General features: G+C 46.3%; 1 long non-coding RNA gene across 1 annotated transcript; it reads right to left on the minus strand.

Moving 5' to 3' along the window:
- Positions 1-2,045: 2,045 nt before the first annotated feature.
- Positions 2,046-7,285, minus strand: LOC125617085. Its single transcript, XR_007347917.1, has 3 exons — positions 3,225-7,285; positions 2,734-2,875; positions 2,046-2,195 (listed from the first exon to the last, which is right to left on the minus strand). It is a non-coding gene; the product is annotated as an uncharacterized LOC125617085 (long non-coding RNA).
- Between the last annotated feature and the right edge of the window lie 3,561 nt (positions 7,286-10,846).

Consider the following 10,846-nt stretch of genomic DNA (forward strand, 5'->3'; position numbering starts at 1 on the left):
CTACTTTACAGGACCAATATTACTCTGATACCAAAGCCAAACAAAGACATCACAGAGGAAAACAAAAATTAATATCCTTTATGAGTATTAAATACAAAAATCTTTTTAAAAAATCCTAACAACTGGGGCTGGGATTGTGGCTCAGCAGTAGTGCTTGCCTAGCATGTGTGAGGCCCTGGGCTCGATCCTCAGCACCACATAAAAATAAATTAATGAAATAAAGGTAGTTGTCCAACTATAACTATAGAATAAATCTTTTAAAAAAAATAACAACCTAAATTCAGCAGCATATTAAATATATTATGTATCATTGACTATGGAATTAATCCCAGAAATGCAAAAATGATTCAACATTTATAAGTATAGAGTATAGCTGGGAATGGTGGCATATGTCTATAATTCCATCAACTCTGGAGACTGAGACAGGAAGATCATAATTTTGAGGCCAGGCTCACCAACTTAGTCAGGTTCTCAACAACTTAATGAGACTCTGACTCAAGAAAAAATAAATAGGACTGGGGACAAATCTCAGGATAAATCATCTCCTGGTAAATCCCTAGTACATCCCCCCCCAAAAAAAAATGTTGTATAGGTGATAGTCTGAGACATCATCACCAAACTGGGAACTGGGGAGATGGCCAAGATGACTGCAACATCATGCAGGATCACCTTGGTGGTGCTCTTGTAATGAATGCAAGATACATCTCCGACCGAGTCTCATCAGATCATTGTAAGAATCAAAAATAATGGTAATCACACTTGTGATTGGGGAAAAAAGCACTCCAGACCTTATAACTCAGGCTGGGGTGGAAGAGTTTGAAAACAGAAATAAGATAGTTGCCACACAAAGGAATTGAAGTTTGCTAGCAGTTTACACTGAAATTTGGAACACCATTTTCCTAAGATAAAAATGGTCTCTGCAGTTAACTACTATGTGTTGAAAGGTTTTATATTATAATGCCCATTCTTATCATATACTATGTAGTTAATTTAAAGAGTAATCCCCCCCCCACAGTTTCTTAAAGATAGTATCTTTGTGTCTGGGACCTGGTCAGTCAAGCTATAAACACTAAAACTTGGAGAAAATGTCAATTTGTAGTACACCACATTAATAGTGGAGGAAAAATATCATACGTGATCATTTGGTGCAGAAAAAGCATTTGACAAAATCTAATACATTTTCAGAATTAAAAAAGACACACACACACACACAGTTAAAAGGTAACTTCCTCAACCTTATGAAGGACATTTATGAAAAACCTTATATTTATTAAAAACTATAGCTACAGAAATTAAGCAAAAAAATATTTAATATCCATCTGAGAAAAAAAGAAGGAAAAACTATTTGCAGGTGGCAAGATCTTGCATATAGAAAACCGTAAGATAGTCATGGCAGTTAACTCCTGTAACTTGGGAGGCTATCAGGGAGGCTGAGAAAGGGGGCCACAAGTTGGAGGACAGCCTGGCCAATTTAGTGAGAGCATGTCTGAAAATAAAAATGGGCTGGGGATGGAACTCAGGGGTGAAGGGCTTGCCTACCATGCATAAAGCCCTGGGTTTGATTTAAACCCCAGTACCACACAAAATCAATCTCTCTCTCTCTCTCTCTCTCTCTCTCTCTCTCTCTCTCTCTCACACACACACACACACACACAAACACACACACACACTCCTAAATAATACACACATGTGCACACACAATTAGAACTACTACTAATAAATAAGTTCCATTTCTATATTTTGGAGTAGTTGAGGTGCATTGGGTATTTTCCAGGTTGGTCAATTTTCTCTCCTCTCATCTGCAGCCCTTGCCAGGAAGTCAGACAGGTCAGTCACTGTAATTATTACTGTTGCCATATTTTAAGGATGAGAGAAATTCTAAGTGTCTTCCCAAGGTCAAAAAGCCAAATAGTGTTGGTTCCTGAGCTTGGGTCTCCAGAGAGAAAGGATCTTCCCTTCCAGGAGGGCTCTGACCAGACCCTCATAGCCTCACCACACACACAGGAAACTTGCTTCTCCGAACGTAGAACAAACAGAGAAGTGATAAAAACCAACAAAAAATATATTTTATAAGAAATACATACCTGTGGGGTCATGGCAGCCCTAACAGGGGACTCAGTGAGGGCTCAGGCCTGAGAGACCTTGATGTAGGGCTCACAACCTGGCATCACAGGGTGGGATGTTGCAGCACTGGCCTGATGTGAAGATAAACACAGAGTCAGGACATGGGGGCTCTCCCTAACCTCTACCCCACTGCTCACAGTCAAGTCCCTCATCTCCTGGAGGCAGGAAAAAAAGAGGACTGGCACCACAAGTCACTGCAAGGGCCCTTGGGGGGCACTGGGGGTTACCCACCCCACTGCACTCCTAATACTACACTCCATCTGATTCATATGGGACTGAGAAAAAATTTCCAATTAAAAAAAGAATTTATTTTAAAACATTAGAAGCTACTGGACTAATCTCAGACCTCATTAATGGCTGAGGAAGGTAAGGAACTGTCCCAGGCCAACCAGATAGTTAGCAGTGCAGCATTTTTCATTTGTCCATCCAGGGAAAACTGGGTGTGCTCTGAAGCCCTGTGACCTGGCCCTACATCCTCCAGGTCCATAATCCCACTCCTTAGGCTCCAAGGGCTTCAGCTTCACAGCCAGCCCGATATTGGGGGCTTCCCCCAACACATGTGCAAGCACAAACTCCCATGTTTCAAAGTCAACCGATGATACTCCTTACCTTGTGTAAGGGTGCAGACTTGCCACACCTTGGGAGGGCCTGAGTTGCACACCTGGGCCCAAGGAGGTCTTTAAGATGTTATGTTGGCCCCCAGGTGGTGCCCTGCTCCACCTGAAGGCACACAGAAGCCTCTGACATGTACCTGGGAAGCAACAGGACAAATGCAAGGAGTCACTGCCCACCTTGGCCTGGTGTCCCTGAGCACTCTCACCCCTCAGCTGGGAAGGCACAGAGCCCAGGGCTCTCATCCAGGAGCCTTATCCAGGCTGCAATTCCCCTCTACCACATTTCATGGGGCAAGAACCTAAAACACCAAGGAAGAATAAAATTCCCAGAAACTCCCAGAGTGCCCTGGAGAAAATCCCAAAGCAAAGGAACAGGAAGTGTTAAGGCCTGGGAGCTGGGGACAGGGACCAGGGAAATAGACCCAGCTTCATCCCACACCACCAGCCCCAGGGTCCACCACTTGAGCCCTTGGTTTACCAACTCACTTGGGTCCCAAGGGTGCACAGAGAATGATGAAACAGTTTCTTCTGCAGCCCACATCATATGGGTTATCATGCTGGAGGGAAATGAGAAAGGGAAGAGGAGCTCAGAATCAGCAGGACTGGGCAAGTCCATCTCCCAGTGACCCTCGCTAAGTTGGTCAGTTAAGACAGGGCTCAACATGGGCTCATGGCAAGGCTCCAAGAGTAACCAGGGCCTCCTGCCTTCCCAGGCTCCAAGGAAGAGTGACCTCCCTCAACCCACTTGTGAGCAGCTCTCCCCAGACAGTGCTGACCCAGCACTCACCTCTCCTGCCTTCTCAGGGCTCCTCATCCCCTTGTGCTTCCCTTTGCAGGATCCTTGCTCTGTCTCCATTGGCCACACCTGTCCTCTAACCTAATCCTTCCAGGTACCTTTTAAGATCTTTCTAGTGCTCTTTTGCTCAACTGATCCAAAGATGGTGTCACCACCCTGCTCCCACTTTACTCTTTTATCTCTCGATTTTTTCTAAAAATCTACTTCACTGACTTTAACTATCTGGGAGACTAGTAGCAGCAAGGGATGCCCAGACATATTTTCCTAGTCAAAAATAAGATTTTCCAGGAAAATATGAGCTGAGGAACTTCAGTACACAAAGCAGGGAAGGTCAACCTCAAAAGTCATGTCCTTCCCTGGACATGGACTGTCTTCTCCTCTCCCTTATTATACTTTCTCTTTCCCTTGAGTTCATCCATCACTCTCGACCCCTCCTCCTTCCAGACCAGGTGGAGTTTCAATCCAACTTCATGAGCTTTAGGTAGCAAATATTCTGTTATAATGGCAAGTGGCCCAGCAGCACTTCTATCCACCTCCATCCAGCACCTCTATCCAACACTCTTCTCCACTGAAGGAAAGATGATTCCACATCAGAACCGCTCTGGAATATGTCCAAAAAACAATAGGAATCATTGTCCTCTATGAGGTTCTGCCTCCTCTATGGTGTTCACAGCACTTAAGAAATGAATATACCACCAGGTGCAGTGGTGCACACAGAATCCCAGGGACTTGGGATTCTGAGGCTGAAGGATCGCAAGTTCAAGGCCAGCCTCAAAAGCTTAGCAAGGCCCTCAACAATTTTTCTTTAATCTTTAAAAATTCATGTAATGGCATTGAGTTTTCCCACACACACAGATAATTTAAAGAGAGAAATAGAAATGCCTGCTATATAGTGACAGCAGCAGGGTAAAATGAAGTTTCACTTTTATTTATTATGAAAACAAATAATTTCTGATAGAAATCAGTACCTTGCTGTTTAAAATTTTTATCCACAATCATGCCAATCTGCTTTCCTCCTTTGTCTTTAAAAAAAAAGAGATTATACATCAAGTCACTCCTGAGGAGGGCCCTCAACAATTTAGTGACACCCTATCTCAAAAAAAAATATATATATATAGCAAGGATTAGGGATGCAGCGTTGGTGGTAAAGCACCCCTTGGTTCAATCCCTAGTACCAGAAGAAATAAATTAATATCAGAGTATTAAAAAGTTGCAGAATTTTTAAATTTAGAGAAAGAATGTTTGATTAGATATATATCATGCATAAGAAATATTGATTGTACATAAGGTATACAAAATGCTTAATGAATGATAATTAATAAATTTCTAAGAACTTAGCAGTAAATTTGAATACCTTCCTCTCCCAACATGGAACACTATCACACACAACTGGAATCCAACAGCTCTGAGGCACCCAGACCAGCCTCTCCCACTGGCTCCACACCTGGGGCTCTTGCTCCAATTGTGTGTCTCAAACACCCTCACACTCCACAGGACCAAAATCCAACGGCATCTTCTTCTTGCCCCATCATCTGACCAACTTCCTGCTGCCTCTCCTTCTTCCCTTATCCTGGGGGATCAGGGCACCAGGCCTCTCTCTGTTCCTTTCTCTCTTTCCTTCTATCCCCAAATGTTGATTCTTCTGTTTGTGGCTTCACTCATTGATTCAGATGTCTTCTCTTTGTGTGCTGGGGATTGAAGAATTCAGGGCCTTGCACATGCTAAGCACACACTCTACCACTGAGATGCACCCCCATCAGAAATATTTCAGGGCATCAAAAATGCTTCTGTCCAACCAGGCATGGTGGCACACACCTGTAATCCCAGTGACTTGGGACACTGAGGCAGGTTTGAGACCAGCCTCAGCAAATTAGCGAGACCCTGATTTACAATAAAAAGAAGCAGGGACTGGGGATGTAGCTCAGTGGTAAAGTGCCCCAGGGTTCATTACCAAGTAGCAAAAAAATAAAACCCAGTCACTGCACTGGGGATGGAAAGCACCCTGCAAACAGCATGGCCAGCCTACTTTCAGTGGTGAGGGCAGCTGCAACACATGGCCCTGAGCACCATGGGGAGTGGCCAGGGTAGAGCATAGAGAGGGTATCATGGGAACCATGTAGGCAACCCAGCTCACAGCACCCAGGCACGTGAAGAGGAGAAGCCCAGAGAGTTAAGTGCTGAGACAGCTACTTCTGGTTTCAGAGGCTGTGTCCAGTCCTGAAAGAGTAGTCTGAAGATGTCTGCTGGCTTTGGCCATTAATGAGAGCATCATCCTGACAGCAAGGGCTGGGCGGACATGGGCAAGGAAGTGAAGGGTGAGCTAGTGAACAAGGTCAACTCTTTCAGGAAATAAGGCCCAGAAGGTATAACAGGTGGAGTGGAGGCCTGGGGTGCTAAGGGTGGGATTTGTATGGCTTTTAAGAAGAGGCACAGACATGTGTAGATGACCACGGGAAGGAATGGTAGTAATAGTAACAGCAGCACATAGGGCACTTCTTGGTACCAGCCACTGTTCTATGTGGTTTACATGAATTAACCCACAATTCCCTGTTTTACACCTAGGGAAATTGAGTGACCAGGGGCTAAGTAGCATACCCAAGGTCTCCCTGCTGGTCAGTTCTACAGCTGGGAGTTGAACTTATGTGGTCTTCACCAGAGTCTTTGCCACCAACCACCAAACAAGTGACTCCAGGAGGAGTTGTAGTAATGGAATGGAGTACGGTAGGAGTAAAAGTTGGAGCATGGGATCAGTGCCTGAAATAGGTGCTGCAGGTAACGGAAAGGAGCCCTGTCTGAAGAATCCCAGAGTGAAGACTGCATTTAGGTTCCTTGAGACTTGGGGACCCTGAACTTGGAGGGCCTCACTCTGAGCAGATGAGAAAGGGCAATGGCGTATGGCCGGACCTGGGGCTGGAAGAACCACAGGATGGGGGAAGGGTAAAATCTGCCAGGCAAACTCAATGGTGATACTAGAAGCTGGAGAGAGGAGAAGACAGGCAGACCACAGGGCTGAGGAATAAGGGCCAAGCACAGGAGTCACAGGTGGGAGGGAACCACATATGGCAGTGGTGGGCTGGTGACTAAAAGGATGGGAGGTGATGAGCAGACAGGCTCCTCTGTCTGTTCAGCTGTCTCCAGGTCTTCAGCTTCCCCTCCCCCGCTGATGCTGCCCACCAGTCTTCCTGAAAGAGCCTTTAGTCAAGTGATTGCCATACTAAAGGAATCCCATGGCAGAGATGCCCACTCCTATCATTCCTAGTCAAAGCTCAAAGAAAAACCAATAAAGACACACAGATGGGGAAGAAAGCAATGAAACTGTTCCTCACACAGGACATGAGGTTCCATTAAGAGTGAACAACAACGAATGCTGGGGAAGAAGCGCAGTGGTCCGGCACCCGGTCTCAATCCCCAGTGCTGGAAAAATAGCAACACTAAGGACTCCTGCTCTTTGGAAGATGCTATGAAGAAAATGAAATGACAAGCCATGAATTGCAAGAAAAGATTTGCAAAACGTAGATGTGAATCCCATATACAGAACTCCTGAAACACAATAAGAAAACAACACTTTTTTCTTTAAATGGGCAAAAGACTGGAGCAAAGAGTTTACCAACAATATATCCATGCCTGAGAAGACATGAAAATATGCTGAACATTATTAGTCATTAGGAAAATACAGACTGGAGCCCTAGTGAGGTACCATTACTCATTTATTAGACAGGCTACAATTTGAAAAGAAGAAAGAATAGTAACAAATGACAGTGTCAAAGCTAAGTTTCTGAGGCTTTGAACTTGCCACCCTCTTGCCTTTGCCTCCCAAGCCACTGAGAGTACAGGCACGGTCTACTGTGCCCAGCCAGGTTGTGGAGCAACTGGAATTCTCATTCATTGCTCGTAGAAAGTAGAAACGGTACAGTTGTTTCCTAAAAAGTCCCACATATGTTTACCTTATGACTCAGCAATGCCACCCTTAACAATTTATCCAACAGAAATGTAAACTTATGTCCACATGTCTGTGCACCAATGGTTATTTTAGCAGCTTTATTTGTAACTGCCCAAAACTGGCTGGGCACAGTAGACCGTGCCTGTACTCTCAGTGGCTTGGTAGGCAAAGGCAAGAGGGTGGCAAGTTCAAAGCCTCAGAAAATTAGTAAGTTAGTAACTTAACAAGGCCTTAAGCAACTTAGTAAGACCCTTTCTCAAAAATTTTTAAATTTTTCAGAAAGAAAACATAAGGGTGCGGGGGGTGGTGGTGGTGGTGGAGGGGTCAGGGAATGTTGCTCAGTGGTTAAGCACATCTGGGATCAATTTTTGGTACAAAAACAAAACAAAATAGACCAACAAAAACACTGCCAAAACTAGATGCAAAGTAAAAATCCTTCAATTGGTGAATGTATAAATAATCTGTAGGGAAATACAATACTACACAGAAACAAAAGACAATAAACTACTGATATGAGCAACTACATAAATGAATCTCAAATGTATTGTGCTCAGTGAATGAAGCCACACTAGAAAGCCCACAACACCATTTATGCATGATTCTGGAAAGAGAAACACCGAAAGGACTTAGGGAGAGAATGTGACAGTGAAAGGATTTTCTGGGGTAATGAAACTGGTTAACCTTGATCTTGGTGGAGAGTCCAGGATGTCATTTGTCAAAATCCCTAACTAGAGACTAAAAAGGGTGAATTTTACTATTTGTAATTACCCTCAATTATTGACATTTTTACAAAATTTAACCATGGCTCCCAGGTTACCACTACTTGAAAACTACATTCCACACTTGACATTCTGGGTCTTTCTAATCTTGACCGACTTGGAGTAAATGTCATACCACCTTGTGCTTGAACTAGATCTGCTTCTTCATCATTCTGTTAATACCCTACTTTCAGGTTTCTGGGCCTTTCTGCAAAATTGTACCTCTCACAGTCAATGCCCTCCTGTCTCCTCTCCAAAAGCACACAGGACACAGAGAGTGGCATGTTCTACTCTACAGCATGGGCTTCACCAAAACCCCAGTCTCTTCCAGTCTGTTACACCACTCAGCACTGACCCCTCTTCTCAGTGTTCCTGGGAGTCTCCCGGTGTTATTCTGATTGCAGGTTGCTGATCAACACAAGTGCATGACATACTTACTCATCTCCACACCCATCCCTCAAGTAACTGCCACCTAGTACACAGTAGGCTTTCAATGCAATGCACCCAGAGGGAGAATGGCCACCAATGCTCCAGGGTATAGAGATATCTGAGTTGCATCTTCAGAGGTGGGTCTCCAAGGACTCATGAAGCAACATCAGGGCCAAGGGCAGTGAGAAAGCACACAAAGTGCCTAATTGCAGAGGTACAAGTTGCCTCCACACAGTCAAGGACACACGCACTCAGACCACTTACCTGGTCCTCGTAGGGTCGCCTGGCTATGCCCACGACCACTCCATTGAAGAACAACTGCAGGATGAGGGGTAGCAGGAGGGCCCCAGCAGGTACAGCCACTAGGATGATGTGCACAGGCTAAGAAGTGAAGCCATGGAATAGCTCTTCTCTGGCCCCGCTTTTCTACCCAACTCCCCCCTCCCTCTCTCCCACCCCAGCTAGCATCACCCACACACTCTCCCTCCCTGGACTGGACAGTTAGTCCAGTACACCCAAGTGAAACCTCACTCCACCACACTGTCCACCCACATGTCCCTTTTCAACTTTTATTACCCTATTCTGTGGCCCCCTAGATTCTTAACTCCACAGGCATCCTACCCGGCCCATGTCACTGACCCCACTGGCCTTCCACATCTCCTTCACATTCCACCCAAGTGATTTCTCCCTCTAGCCCTGCCCTTGGTCTCCTCTGTCCCTCCTTGGCTGTTCGCCCCTCCCTCCCCACCACACCAGCTCTTCTCAGGGTGGGCCATTGGGACTGTGTGGATACGTCATGGTATAGTCCAGGAATGCCATGTGCCTCCTCTGCATGATGAAAACCACTCAGGTGGTCAGCACGGCACCCAGGTGGAGGCACAGGCACAGGAGGAGTAGCAGGTAGAGCCGGATGTTTCAGTGCCACACACAGTTATTCACCCACCTGCAATGGTGGTCGAACTCCTAGGGGAGAGGAGGCAGGACTGAGGATCTGTCTGGATTGGCCTCCATCACCCCCAAATCCTGAGGTGTCCCCCAATTCAGCCCTCTAGGCCGCCTGCTCTTGGCCCTACACACAGGTTCCAATCTCAGGGAGAACCTGGCATTTCCATGGTAAGAGCACAGTTAGCCCCACAGCTCATCAGTTCACCTGTCCTGAGTGAGGTCTTGTCTCTCAAGACCTGCCTGGTATCACTTGGAGCAGGATAGAACATCTCTGGGCCTCTATTTTCTCAGACACTGGATAAGGATGAAAAAACACCCTTGCCCAACCAGCCATCTGCACTTGTGAAACCGAGCAGGGTGTGCACATCAGAGAAAGGCACTCAGAATCCAGGAAACCCTCCAACTGGGATACCCAGAACAAGACCAGCAAAGATCCCCAGGACATGGCAGCAATCAGCCTAAAGGACTGGGGATCTACTATCAACAACCCAGGGGAGGGGACAGTCACTGCTTTTCCTCCCCCTGACTCCACAAGGCTCAGCACAGTTGTGATGCCCTTTGCATATCAACACCTGTGCAAACAAGTCCAGCCTCCCTGGACAGGTGCAGACACACAGGTGATGACATATATAAGTGACCAACAGTGGCTGAGAGCCACTTGAAGCACTCTGGGAACATGGTCTGATACCCCCACCAGGCCCACTCATGATGTGAGGTTTCTGGTCCTGGCCAGGTGCCCGGAGATAGGTTGGTGAGTGGACAGGGAGGAGGAGCACTCACCTCCACACAGATGTCACAGCTTTTGCAGTGGATGGTTCATGGCAGGCGGTGAAAATAACAGGTGGGACACCACGGCATGTGGTACAACCTGCCATTCACTGGTGCCATGTAGGGAGCCTCAGGGTCCTGCTCGAAGGCGCCTGGCAGGGAAAGAGGTTTAGGCAGTGAAGGAGGCCCTTGTATCACTCTGCTGCTCAGGGCAACCCATAGTATCACTGGGCAACAAGAAGGTGGGGAAGAGGTGGGCAGGGGAATCCTGGTCCCTGTTGAGCAAACTGACCACTCAGATGAACAGGCAGTCAGAGAGAAGGACTTTCCAGCCACAAGAGCTCTACTTGGAGCTCCCCCCTTTGGAATAGTGATCAGTGCTTGGAGTCATGTGTGAAATGGGAAGGAGAAAGAGTGAAGTGTGCAGTTTTTGAAGAGCCTGTTGGCCTCTTGTGCCAGTCTTCCCAGGCCT

Source organism: Marmota marmota, unplaced genomic scaffold, assembly GCF_001458135.2.
Source record: "Marmota marmota marmota unplaced genomic scaffold, marMar, whole genome shotgun sequence".
In the NCBI taxonomy this organism is placed as follows: Eukaryota; Metazoa; Chordata; class Mammalia; order Rodentia; family Sciuridae; genus Marmota; species Marmota marmota.